The sequence below is a fragment of the Phoca vitulina genome, unplaced genomic scaffold (genome assembly GCF_004348235.1).
Source record: "Phoca vitulina isolate PV1807 unplaced genomic scaffold, GSC_HSeal_1.0 scaffold66, whole genome shotgun sequence".
NCBI classification, from domain to species: Eukaryota; Metazoa; Chordata; class Mammalia; order Carnivora; family Phocidae; genus Phoca; species Phoca vitulina.
In genome coordinates, this window is record NW_022589769.1 from 8,593,169 (window position 1) to 8,606,442 (window position 13,274).

Genomic DNA, 13,274 nt, shown 5'->3' on the forward strand with positions numbered 1-13,274 from the left:
CTTTCTTAAAAAAATTTTTATTTTTCATTTCTAGAGTCATATTCTATCCCTTCATAGTAGTTACCCTTATTTATTATATATTTATACCAAATATATATATGGTAATATATATATATATATATATAGATTGTTCTCTTTAAAATTTTGGGATACAGTTTCTTCTAACAGATCAAAATATACCCTAAATCTCTAGTGTATGGCTTTGTTCTAGTCTCCTGCCTGATCACATTCTCTCCCCTTTTTATTTAAATCCTTTTTTTTCAAACTTGTTATCAATTCCTTTTATAAAATCTTTTATAATTTTCATCTTTACAGTCATATTCCATCCCATCATCATATTAACCCTTATTTTTGTGTATATAAGTTTTTCTTTCTTTAAAATTTTGGGAGGCACTTTCTTCTAACAGACCAAAATACACCCAAAATCTAGTGTGTGGCACTGATCTATGCACCAGCCTGATCATATTTGATCATATTCTGTTTTCTTTGTTTTGTTTTTGTTTGTTTGTTTTTATCTTTTCTTTTCTTTTTTCTTTCTTTCCCTTTCTTTTCCCCCCGTTTCAGGTCTTTTCTGATTTGTTTAGTGGATATTTTCTGGGGACATTGTTACCCTGTTAGCATTTTGTTCTCTCATTTATCTAGTCTCCTTTGGACAAAATGACAAGACGGAAAAAATCACCTCGAAAAAAAGAACAAGAGGCAGTACTGACTGCCAGGGACCTAATCAATATGGACATTACTAAGATGTCGGAATTAGAGTTCAGAATGATGATTTTAAAGATACTAGCTGGGCTTGAAAAAAGCATGGAAGTTATTAGAGAAACCCTTTCTGGAGAAATAAAAGAACTATAATCTAACCAAGTCGAAATCAAAAGGCTATTAATGAGGTGCAATCAAAAATGGAGGCTATAACTGCTAGGATAAATGAGGCAGAAGAGAGAATTGGTGATATAGAAGACCAAATGATGGAAAATAAGGAAGCTGAGACAAAGAGAGATAAACAACTACTGGATCACGAGGGCAGAATTTGAGAGATAAGTGATACCATAAGACGAAACAACATTAGAATAATTGGGATCCCAGAAGAAGAAGAAAGAGAGAGGAGCAGAAGGTATATTGGAGCAAATTATAGCAGAGAACTTCCCTAATTTGGGGAAGGAAACAAGCATCAAAATCCAGGAGGCACAGAGAACCCCTCTCAAAATCAATAAAAATAGGTCAACACCCTGACATCTAATAGTAAAACTACAAGTCTCAGAGACAAAAGAGAAAATCCTGAAAGCAGCTCGGGAGAAGAGATCTGTAACCTACAATGGTAGAAACATTAGATTGGCAACAGACCTATCCACAGAGACCTGGCAGGCCAGAAAGGACTGGCGTGATATATTCAGAGCACTAAACGAGAAAAATATGCAGCCAAGAATACTATATCCAGTGAGGCTACCACTGAAGATAGATAAAAAGCTTCCAGGACAAACAAAAACTAAAGGAATTGCAAACACAAAACCAGCCCTATAAGAAATATTGAAAGGGGTCCTCTAAGAGAGAGCCTAAAAGCAACATAGACCAGAAAGGAACACAGACAATATACAGTAACAGTCACCTTACAGGCAATACAATGGCACTAAATTCATATCTTTCGATAGTTACCCTGAATGTAAATGGGCTAAATACCCCAACCAAAAGACACAGGCTATCAGATTGGATAAAAAAAAACAAGACCCATTGATATGCTGTCTGCAAGAGACTCATTTTAGACCCAAAGACACCTCCAGATTGAAAGTGAGGGGGGCAGAAAACCATTTACCATGCTAATGGACACCAAAAGAAAGCTGGGGTGGCAATCCTTATATCAGACAAATTAGATTTTAAACCAAAGACTGTAATAAGAGATGAGGAAGGACACTATATCCTACTTAAAGGGTCTATCCAACAAGAAGATCTAATGATTGTAAATATCTATGCCCCTAACATGGCAGCAGCCAAATATATAAGCCAATTAATAACAAAAGCAAAGAAACACATTGACAACAATACAATAATAGTGGGGGACTTTAACACCCCCCTCACTGAAATGGACAGATCTAAGCAAAAGATCAACAAGGAAATAAAGAGTTTAAATGACACACTGGGCCAAATGGACTTCACAGATATATTCAGAACATTCCATCCCAAAGCAACAGAATACACATTCTTCTCTAGTGCCCATGGAACATTCTCCAGAAGAGATCACATCCTAGGTCACAAATCAGGTCTCAACTGGTACCAAAAGACTGGGATCATTCCCTGCATATTTTCAGACCACAATGCTTTGAAACTAGAACTCAATCACAAGAGGAAAGTCGGAAAGAACTCAAATACATGGAGGCTGAAGAGCATCCTACTAAAGAATGAATGGGTCAACCAGGAAATTAAAGAAGAATTTTAAAAATTCATGGAAACAAATGAAAATGAAAACACAACTGTTCAAAATCTTTGGGATACAGCAAAGGCAGTCCTAAGAGGAAAGTATATAGCAATACAAGCCTTTCTCAAGAAACAAGAAAGGTCTCAAGTACACAACCTAACCCTACATCTAAAGGAGCTGAAGAAAGAACAGCAAATAAAGCCTAAACCCAGCAGGAGAAGAGAAATAATAAAGATCAGAGCAGAAATCAATGAAATAGAAACCAAAAGAACAGTAGAACAGATCAATGAAACTAGGAGATGGTTCTTTGAAAGAATCAACAAGATTGATAAACCCCTGGCCAGACTTATCAAAAAGAAAAGAGAAATGACCCAAATCAACAAAATCATGAATGAAAGAGGAGAGATCACAACCAACACCAAAGAAATACAAACAATTATAAGAACATATTATGAGCAACTCTATGCCAGCAAATTAGATAATCTGGAAGAAATGGATGCATTCCTAGAGATGTATCAACTACCAAAACTGAACCAGGAAGAAATAGAAAACCTGAACAGACCTATAACCACTAAGGAAATTGAAGCAGTCATCAAAAATCTTCCAACAAACAAAAGCCCAGGGCCAGATGGCTTCCCAGGGGAATTCTACCAAACTTTTTTTTTTTTTTTTTAAGATTTTATTTATTTATTTGACAGAAGAGAGACAGCAAGAGAGGGAACACAAGCAGGGGGAGTGGGAGAGGGAGAAGCAGGCTTCCCGCTGAGCAGAGAGCCCAATGCGGGGCTCAATCCCAGGATCCTGGGATCATGACCTGAGCTGAAGGCAGACGCTTAACGACTGAGCCACCCAGGCGCCCCTCTACCAAACTTTTAAAGAAGAATTAATACCTATCCTTCTGAAACTGTTCCAAAAAATAGAAATGGAAGGAAAACTTCCAAACTCGTTTTATGAGGCCACCATTACCTTGATCCCCAAACCAAAGACCCCATCAAAAAGGAGAATTACAGACCAATATCCTTGATGAACATGGACGCAAAAATTCTCACCAAAATACTAGCCAATAGGATCCAACAGTATATTAAAAGGATTATTCACCACGACCAAGTGGGATTTATCCCTGGCCTGCAAGGTTGGTTCAACATCCACAAATCAATCAATGTGATACAATACATTAATAAAAGAAGGAACAAGAACCATATGATCCTCTCAATAGATGCAGGAAAAGCATCTGACAAAGTACAGCATCCTTTCTTGATCAAAATTCTTCAGATTATAGGGATAGAGGGTACATACCTCAATATCATAAAAGCCATCTATGAAAAACCCACAGCAATTCCCCATTCTCAATGGGGAAAAACTGAGAGCTTCCCCCTAAGGTCAGGAACACGGCAGGGATGTCCACTATCACCACTGCTATTCAACATAGTACTAGAAGTCCTAGCCACAGCAATCAGACAGCAAGAAGAAATAAAAGGCATCCAAATTGGCAAAGAAGTCAAACTCTCACTCTTTGCAGATGATATGATACTTTATGTGGAAAACCCAAAAGACTCCACCCCAAAACTGTTAGAACTCATACAGGAACTCAGTAAAGTGGCAGGATAGAAAATCAATGCACAGAAATCAGTGGCATTCCTATACATCATCAACAAGACAGAAGAAAGAGAAATTAAGGAGTCGATTCCATTTACAACTGCACCCAAAACCATAAGATACCTAGGAATAAATCTAACCAAAGAGGCAAAGAATCTGTACTCAGAAAACTATAAAATACTTATGAAAGAAAGTGAGGAAGACACAAAGAAATGGAAAAACATTCCATGCTCATGGATTGGAAGAACAAATATGTGAAGATGTCAATGCTACCTAGAGCAATCTACACATTTAATGCAACCCCCATCAAAATACCATCCACTTTTTTCAAAGAAATGGAGCAAATAATCCTAAAATTTGTATGGAACCAGAAAAGACCCCAAATAGCCAAAGGAATGTTGAAAAAGAAAAGCAAAGCTGGTGGCATCACAATTCCGGACTTCAAGCTCTATTACAAAGCTGTCATCATCAAGACAGTATGGTACTGGCACAAAAACAGACACACAGATCAATGGGAGAGAATAGAGAGCCCAGAAATGGACCCTCAACTCTATGGTCAACTAATCTTCGACAAAGCAGGAAAGAATGTCCAATGGAAAAAAGACAGTCTCTTCAACAAATGGTGTTGGGAAAACTGGACAGCCACATGCAGAAGAATGACACTGGACCATTTCCTTACACCACACACAAAAATAGACTCCAAATGGTTGAAAGACCTCAATGTGAGACAGGAGTCCATCAAAATCCTAAAGGAGAACACAGGCAGCAACCTCTTTGACCTCAGCCTCAGCAACTTCTTCCTAGAAACATCGCCAAAAGCAAGGGAAGCAAGGGCAAAAATGAACTATTGGGACTTCATCAAGATAAAAAGCTTTTGCACAGCAAAAGAAACAGTCAACAGAACCAAAAGACAACCAACAGAATGGGAGAAGATATTTGCAAATGATACATCAGATAAAGGGCTAGTATCCAAAATCTATAAAGAACTTATTAAACTCAACACCCAAAGAACAAAGATCCAATCAAGAAATGTGCAGAAGACATGAATAGACATTTTTCCAAGGAAGACATCCAATTGGCCAACAGACACATGAAAAAGTACTCAACATCGCTCGGCATCAGGGAAATCCAAATCAAACCCTCAATGAAATACCACCTCACACCAGTCAGAATGGCTAAAATTAACAAGTCGGGAAATGACAGATGTTGGCGGGGATGCGGAGAAAGGGGAACCCTCCTACACTGCTGGTGGGAATGCAAGCTGGTGCAGCCACTCTGGAAAACAGTATGGAGGTTCCTCAAAAAGTTGAAAATAGAGCTACCCTACGACCAGCAATTGCACTACTGGGTATTTACCCCAAAGATACAAATGTAGGGATCCGAAGGGGTACGTGCACCCTGATGTTTATAGCAATGTCCACAATAGCCAAACTGTGGAAAGAGCCAAGATGTCCATCAACAGATGAATGGATAAAGAAGATGTGGTATATATACAATGGAATATTACGTAGCCATCAAAAGGAATGATATCTTGCCATTTGCAATGACGTGGATGGAACTGGAGGGTATTATGCTGAGCGAAATAAGTCAATCAGAGAAAGACATGTATCATATGACCTCACTGATATGAGGAATTCTTATTCTCAGGAAACAAACTGAGGGTTGCTGGAGTGGTGGGGGGGTGGGAGGGATGGGGTGGCTGGGTGATAGACATTGGGGAGGGTATGTGCTATGGTGAGCACTGTGAATTGTGTAAGACTGTTGAATCACAGACCTGTACCTCTGAAACAAATAACACATTATATGTTTAAAAAAAATAAAAAAGAAGAAGATAGCAGGAAGGGAAGAATGAAGGGGGGGGAATCGGAGGGGGAGACGAACCATGAGAGACTATGGACTCTGAGAAACAAACTGAGGGTTCTAGAGGGGAGGGGGGTTGGGGGATGGGTTAGCCTGGTGATGGGTATTAAAGAGGGCACGTACTGCATGGAGCACTGGGTGTTATACGCAAACAATGAATCATGGAACACTACATCAAAAACTAATGATGTAATGTATGGTGATTAACATAACATAAAAAAAGTAATGAAATCTTGGCATTTGCAACATGGATGGATCGAGAGAGTATAATGCTAAGTGAAGTAAGTCAGAGAAACACAAATACCACACAATTTCACTCATTTGTGGAATTTCAGAAACAAAACAAAGGAAAAAAGAGAAATGAAAAAACAGATTCTTAACTATAGAGAACAGACTGATGGCTAGTTACCAGAGTGGAGCGGGGCTGAAAAGCACACTTATCTTGATGAGCACGGAGTCATATATAGAATTGTTGAATCACTGTATTGTACACCTGAAAATTATGTAACAGAATATGTCAACTATACTGGAATTAAATAAAAATAGAAATCATCTAGAGAAGTGATTTTGGAAACATGGATGGATTCCAGATTCATCGGCTATAAACATTTTTCCATCTCAGTTTGTTCAAAGAAAAGTTCTCAAAAAAGAGGGTTTGATTGCATGAGAAGGATAAACTTCTCAAATCTCCACAGAAGGAAGGATCCTACCTGTTTTGTTCACTGTGGTGTTCTAAGCACCTAGCACAGTAAGCCCAGAGCATGGATACTCTGAGTATCTAGTGAATGAACAAAAGAATGAGGCTGTATTTCTTAATTAACATATGGGCATGATGAGGTCATCTATCCAAAATGCTGTCTTTACATCCAATATTTAATAAAATTTTGCAAAACATGGGTTACTGTAAACAGTGATTTTTTCCCCCCTTCAATAATGACATTTCTGGGCCTTTTTCATGAAAAGATTGGTTGGGATTTTTTTCTTGCGAATTTATTTGTCCTGCCACATGTCACCTTTTGTTCAGAGAATAGCAGTGGTTGGTTCAAGGTCATCGGATTAATGGTTTTCAGGGTTTTTTTTCCTTTCATTTAAGCGAACCCATTAAAAAAAAAACCCTGCATATTAAACCCCAATATATAAAAGAAAACTAAAACCTGGGGGGTTGGGAAGGCTCCTGTAGCTGCAGTGGGAATGAAGTTCTGTTTTAGCAGTGCCCCTGACCCTACCCCCGCAGCCAACCCCTGCAGTTGCTCCAGGGGAGGTCTCCCCTCCAAGGCCAAGCCTCTGGTGGAAGCAGCCAGGCCTTTGGTAGGGTTGGCTTGAGGCCTTGCTAACCAGGGTGCCCAACGTTGAGTTCTAGACCAGCTCTCTGAGAGTGAGATCCCAACCAAGAATGATTCACACCTCACCTGGTCTTGAAAGTCCCAACAGAGACTACAAGGAGGTATGGCTGGCTGGAGGTCAAGGGTTGGAGACTCCTGACCCTGTGCATTCATATTTAGTGGGCGTTCTCCACTGTTCTGCCTGGGAGCTGCATGTTGCCCGACCTCTGATGCCCAGTGCTGGCCTTAGAGCCAAGAGACCCAGGTGATCTCTAGCCTCAGATCTGCTACCAATTCGCAGTGTTATTGCTGGAGATCTTTCGCGCATGGGAGCTCCATCTCCTCACCCGCCGGATGGGGAAGGGGCCTTATTGACCACGGAGAGGGGTCCCTTCAAGTTCAGACACGTAGGGGCAGAGTCCAAAGTTCCAACTCAGCACCCAGCACAGAACATGTAAGGTGTCAGCTGCTTCCAAGAAGCTATTCTCAAAATAGATTTTTAATGTTCCTGTCTGCATTAGTCAGGGTTCTATCACTGGCAAGTCATACTAAGCCAACTTCTCAAAGAAGTTTACTCAGAAGAACAATCTATTGGTTCATGAAACTGCAGAAGACACAAAGTACAAAGTAAGCTCCAAGTACAAGAACGAGGGTGCTCTAGGGGGTTCTGGAACTGGAGTCTAGATACCCATGGTCCCCTTTCTCTCCAATTCTGTGGGCCCCAGCTTGAGTCTATTCTCCCCTACAGACGGTGAGTACCTCGTGAGAGAGAAAGAAGGCCCCCAGGAGTCCCTGCTGCTTGTCCTTCAAACTGCGTAACACAGAAGAAACATCAATGTCCTTGGTCCTCACTGCCCAAAGAGATGGCTCTCACAGGCAAGCTGGAGTCCCACACCTAGCCCTGGACCTATCACCGGGGCCGGCGCACACGGTGCTGTCACTGGCTGAGTCTGGATCATAGGCCCACCTCTGTGGCCAGGGGACTGGATAAGAAACTGTGATTGGCAGGCCCATCCTGATCACAGGATCTGAGCGGAAGAGGAGCATTTCCCCCAAAGGGAATGGACGATGCTAAACACACAAACACAGATGTCCATCCACTTGCCACCACCAACCCCAGACTCAGGTGGCGTCTCGGCCTGCCAGTCCGATTCGCTTCTGCTCCTCAAGTGCCCCAACTGCCTCCACCTGCCTCCACCCAGCTCCTCGATAATTCCTTAAGGAGAAGGGTTCTGGGCCTGTCTTGAGCAAATCACTCTAAATAAGTATCCTATGTATGGTGCAGAAGATTTCAGCCTCACTTAATCAGTCGTGGAGTATTTGTGCTTACGGGACCACAGGATAGATTTCTCCTTCTCTCCTTGTCGTGGGGCACACAGCTCATGAAAAAGGCCCCTGTGACTGCCCTCCGCTAATTACGGTGGATGAGGCTAACCCGCCGAAGCATCGTCCACGTTTCTAGGATAGCATCCTCCTGAGGTCCTGCCAGTCTCCCCTCTGAGCCCCCTGCCACCATGCTTATCTGTGAGGAGGTGGCCGTGCCTTGCTGAGTTGGTGTGTTTGCTTCTAAGAAGGGAGCTGATGAGGAAAGAACTGGTTAGCCCCCTGGTAGAAAGCATGGAGAACAGACAGGCTGGTGGGCATCACTGTAGATTGGCGGGACTCTGGAGAAATAGGGGGAATGCTTTTTCAAATCACAAATCGAGACTGAACGCTTCACTAGGAATCTTCCAGGGCCTTTGACCAAAAGAAGGACCCCTCCTCCAACTTCAGAGTCAGATCATCCTGTGTCCAAACACTGGTTTCATGATGGATCAGCTGAGTCACGTATGGGTCAAATTCCCTAACCTCTCAGGGCCTCAGCCTACCCATCTGTCTGTTGGAGATGATGGTTCCTTACAAAGCTGCTGGGAGAATATTAGAAGGACAGTGCACATATGAAATACACAGCCCCCCGTCTGCACACAGGAGGAGCTCGGTAAACGTCAGCTCCCCTGCCTTCACACCCCAGAAGTAAAAGCTCCTCAAAGGCTGGGCAAGGTCTCTATTTTGCACACACTAAAGGGCCTGACACAGAACGCGGTGTTGCCAGTGTTCAGTGAATGATTCTCTAATCCCATAATTTCTCCAGGGGCGCTGCGCTGACTCTGCTCTCCACAATCATTCTGTTTGAGACTCGATGACTTCCTTAAGTCTCTATTCATGACAAGGTGCAACTTATCACCATGACTTCTGATATCCAAGGGAGATTTTCTCCAACACCCTGAACTGCGGGACACCCAGCACTGCCCCCGATCTCTGGAGATTCTTGGGGAGACTCAAGCTCGGCTACAACCCTGGGCTTCACATACGCTGAACTGGTTCATCTCACAGATCACCCTTCTAGTCTACAGGGGTTTTCTTCCCCCTTCTTTCTGTGCCATACCATACCCCCCACCCCACAATAAGCACCCGAACGCACCACCCCCCCAAATGCTACTGCCAAGATATGCAGACAGAAGAGGTTACCAGCGCGTCAGGGAAGGGAAGGGATCCATGTGGAATGTAGTATTAGATATCCCCATCCTCAAAAGCCCCAGAAATCTCCCCTCCACCACTGGACCGGCCATGCGGTCTCCATTCCCAGTCTTCTCTCTCCTTCTGCCCACTCTCCTCTGCCCCGAAGCACAGCGATCCCGCTGCTTCTCTGCCGACCAGTCCCTCAGCACCCCACATTCCATACCTAATGAAAACTATAAAGGGAGGTTCTCTCGTAAGAGGCGCCCTAGAGCCAGCTGTGCGGGCAACATCCACGAACTACTTCCCCACCCTGATTAGTCTGATGGAACGTACTCCCTGGCTGCCAAGTGGTGGCTGAGCACCTTGGCTTCATTCCTTAGATAATGCTTGTTATTTTATTATTTTTTTTGTAAAACCTTTGGGGTCTCCCCTCACCACCACAGGAATGATTCCAGCATCTCCAACCCCCGCCATGGGCACCTGCTGGTTTAATTGGGGATGAACGCTGGGCAGGTAGGTTTCAAGTGTCCAAAGACAAACTTGGATCAACTTCAGCATTGAAAATCGTTCCAAACAAAGAACACACACACTCTAGGGTTGGGTTCAATGAAGTACAGTTCTTCCTGCCAACTTTTGTTTTCCAACCTGGTCTATTCATGGTCTGCATCAGCAGACACTGACATTGTCTTTGTCATCAGAGCGTCTAGGATTTGTTCGTCTGATATGGGTATTGGTCCAAACTTAGCTTCCAAGAAGGGAAACAGCAGAAGAAGGAACATCCTGGGACATAAAGGACATAGAACTCTCCCTAACTGCCCTACCTTCAAGTCTGACCTTTATCCAGAAACCTAATTGTTACATCTCTCAGTGCATTAGTCAGGGTTCACCAGAGAAAGAGGACCAGAGGAGACATATAAACATATATATATATATATGATTATAAATTAACTTATAAGATTAATAGAAATAGGATTTACTATTATTATAAATTAGATTTATTATTATAAAGAACTGGCTTACCTGATTATGGAGTCTAAGTCCCAAAATCCACAGTCACGCCAGCTGGAGACCCAGGAGTCCTGACGATGTAAGTTCTAGTCCAAGTGCAAAGGCCTGAGAACCAGGAGAGCCAGTGGTGTGGTCCCAGTCCAAAAAAAGAACTGATGTTTTGGTTGGCATCTGAAGAAAGGAAAAGACCGATATCCCAGCTCAAGACAGTCAGGCAGGAAGTATTCCTCCTTGCTAGCCCGAGGGTCAGTCTTTCTATTCTATTCAGACTTTCAACTGATTGGATGAGGCCCACCCACAACAGGGAAGTTAATCTGCTTTACTCAGTCTACGGATTCAAACACTCATCTTACTCCCAAACACCCTCACAGAGCTACCCGGAGTACTGTTTACCCAAATATCAGGGCCCAGTCAAGTTGGCAAGTAAAATTAACCAAAACTCTTCAGTTTCTCTTCCTTTGTAAGGAGCATAATACCAGCCACATAGAGGCAATCCTGATGCAAATTGAAAAAGACTACTATGGGCTTACATTCCGACCCTCTGACTTATTGGTATTGTGACTTTAAACCAGCCACTCAACCTTGTAATACCGTGTTTCCATTTGTTAAAACAAAACAAAACACAAGAATAAGAAGGGGAGAATCTTACCTGCCTTACCATTAGTGAGGGGTTCACCTAAGATGAAACCATGGCTCTCCACGACAGCCACACAATGGAGTTACCTGGGCAGGTTTTTTAGATGCTCATATCCATGCCACACTCCAAACCAATGAAATCAGAAATCTGGAGACAGAACTCAGGCACCGGTTTTTTAAAGATCCCAGGTCATTCCAATGTGCAGTCAAGGTTGAGAACCACTGGATTCAGCAGATGTGAAACCTTTCCCCCATGTTAGGGGTTTTCATGATTGCCCTATGCTTCCATCAGCCCCTCACGAGGGAAGCAGCAAGCTGGCTTGAGACCCCAGATGGTACCCACATACATCAGTGCCCCACACTGCTAAAATCAGAGCCACGAGGATAAAAGTGAGACCCAAGATATTAACAGAAAGCATTTCAATGTTCCAAATCAACTCAATTTTCCTTAAAAGGTGATCCTTAGAATTGTGTATCCTCCTAAGACCTGGGAAGAAGAGTATAAACACATCATCTGGTCTATTAGCCTGCTTCCAGCCAAAGCTGGATTTCATGAGGTCTCTGGGGTGGGGATGGGGACTCTGTCACCCGCCACCACCCAACCCCACCTTTCTTCTGGATCCTCCCAGGCAGCTTGGCTGGCTTCCCTCTGGCCCTTGCTCATGCTACACAACCCCTCTGCCCAAACCTGAGGGACCCCCAGCTCTGTTCCAGAGCCAAAGCTGACAGAGAACTTATGTAAGCTTGGAATGCTTCCTGTATCCCACAGACGCCTTCTTGACTGTCTTTTACTGGCATCTCCTCTATCACACTGGGCCAATGAAGAGAGAGTGAGGCCAGCACACAGTAGGGAAGCCCACAACCAGGCCAACACTGCCCTGCGACCGACCTCAGGCTGCGCGGCTGGCCGCAGTGCCTTACCAGCTATTAAGCTTGTCAGGGAATAGGATCACGTGTTCTAGACCCGCCCTCCACGAAGCACAGCATCGGCATCACCTGGGAGCTTGTTAGGAAAACAGCACCTCAACCTCCACCCCAGACCTACTCAATCAGAATCTTCATTTTAACAAAACCCCCAGGTGATTTGCAGGCCTGCAATGTGAGAGAAGTACTGGTCTATACCTTTTATGTCTAGAACAGATCACTGATTCATTCAAATAAAGAAATGGTTACCAAGCACTAGGCAAGGTACGACGGTAGCGTCTAGGAATATAGCTGTGAATGGAAAGCAGTCCCGATCCTCAAGGAACTCACAGGGAGCGGTGGGGAGGGACAGATGGTGACAAGAGTCTGCCAGGTGCTCTGTCAGGGGTAAGTGCAGGAGGCTGGGAGTGTGGACAAGGGGCACTATGGTGGCCTTAAAATGTGTCCACAAATGCTTGGATATTCCTTCTTTCATGAGGTAGAGCTTAACTGTCTTTCCCTTAAGTGTGAGCTGGTTTTTAACGAATCACTTCTAACAGAATATGATAGAAGCCACAGTCTCTGACTTCAGAGCCTGGGCCATCATCTTAGCCTCGTCAGGCTGGTGTAACAGAATACCCCGGGTGCCTTATAAACAACACACACTTCCTTCTCACCCAGTTCTAGAGCCTGACAGTCTGAGTGCCAGTGCACTCAGGGGCTGGTGAGGACCATCTTCTGGGTTGCAGACTATCATCATCCTCTTGTATCCCCACAGGGCAGAAAGAGGGAGAGAGAGCTTTGGGAGCCCCTTTTTTAAAGGCACTGCTCCCATTCGAAAGGACTCCACCCTCATGACCTCATCACCTCCCAAATGCTCCACCTGATGCTGTCACCTTGGGGATTAGGATTTCAACATATAAATTTTGGAGGAGGGGTGGAGGGGACACAAACATTCAGTCCACTGTAGACATAAAAAGCATTGTAGCTTCCTGCTCTCTCTCTCTCGGCCCATCACTCTGGGAGAAGCTGGCCGCCATGTT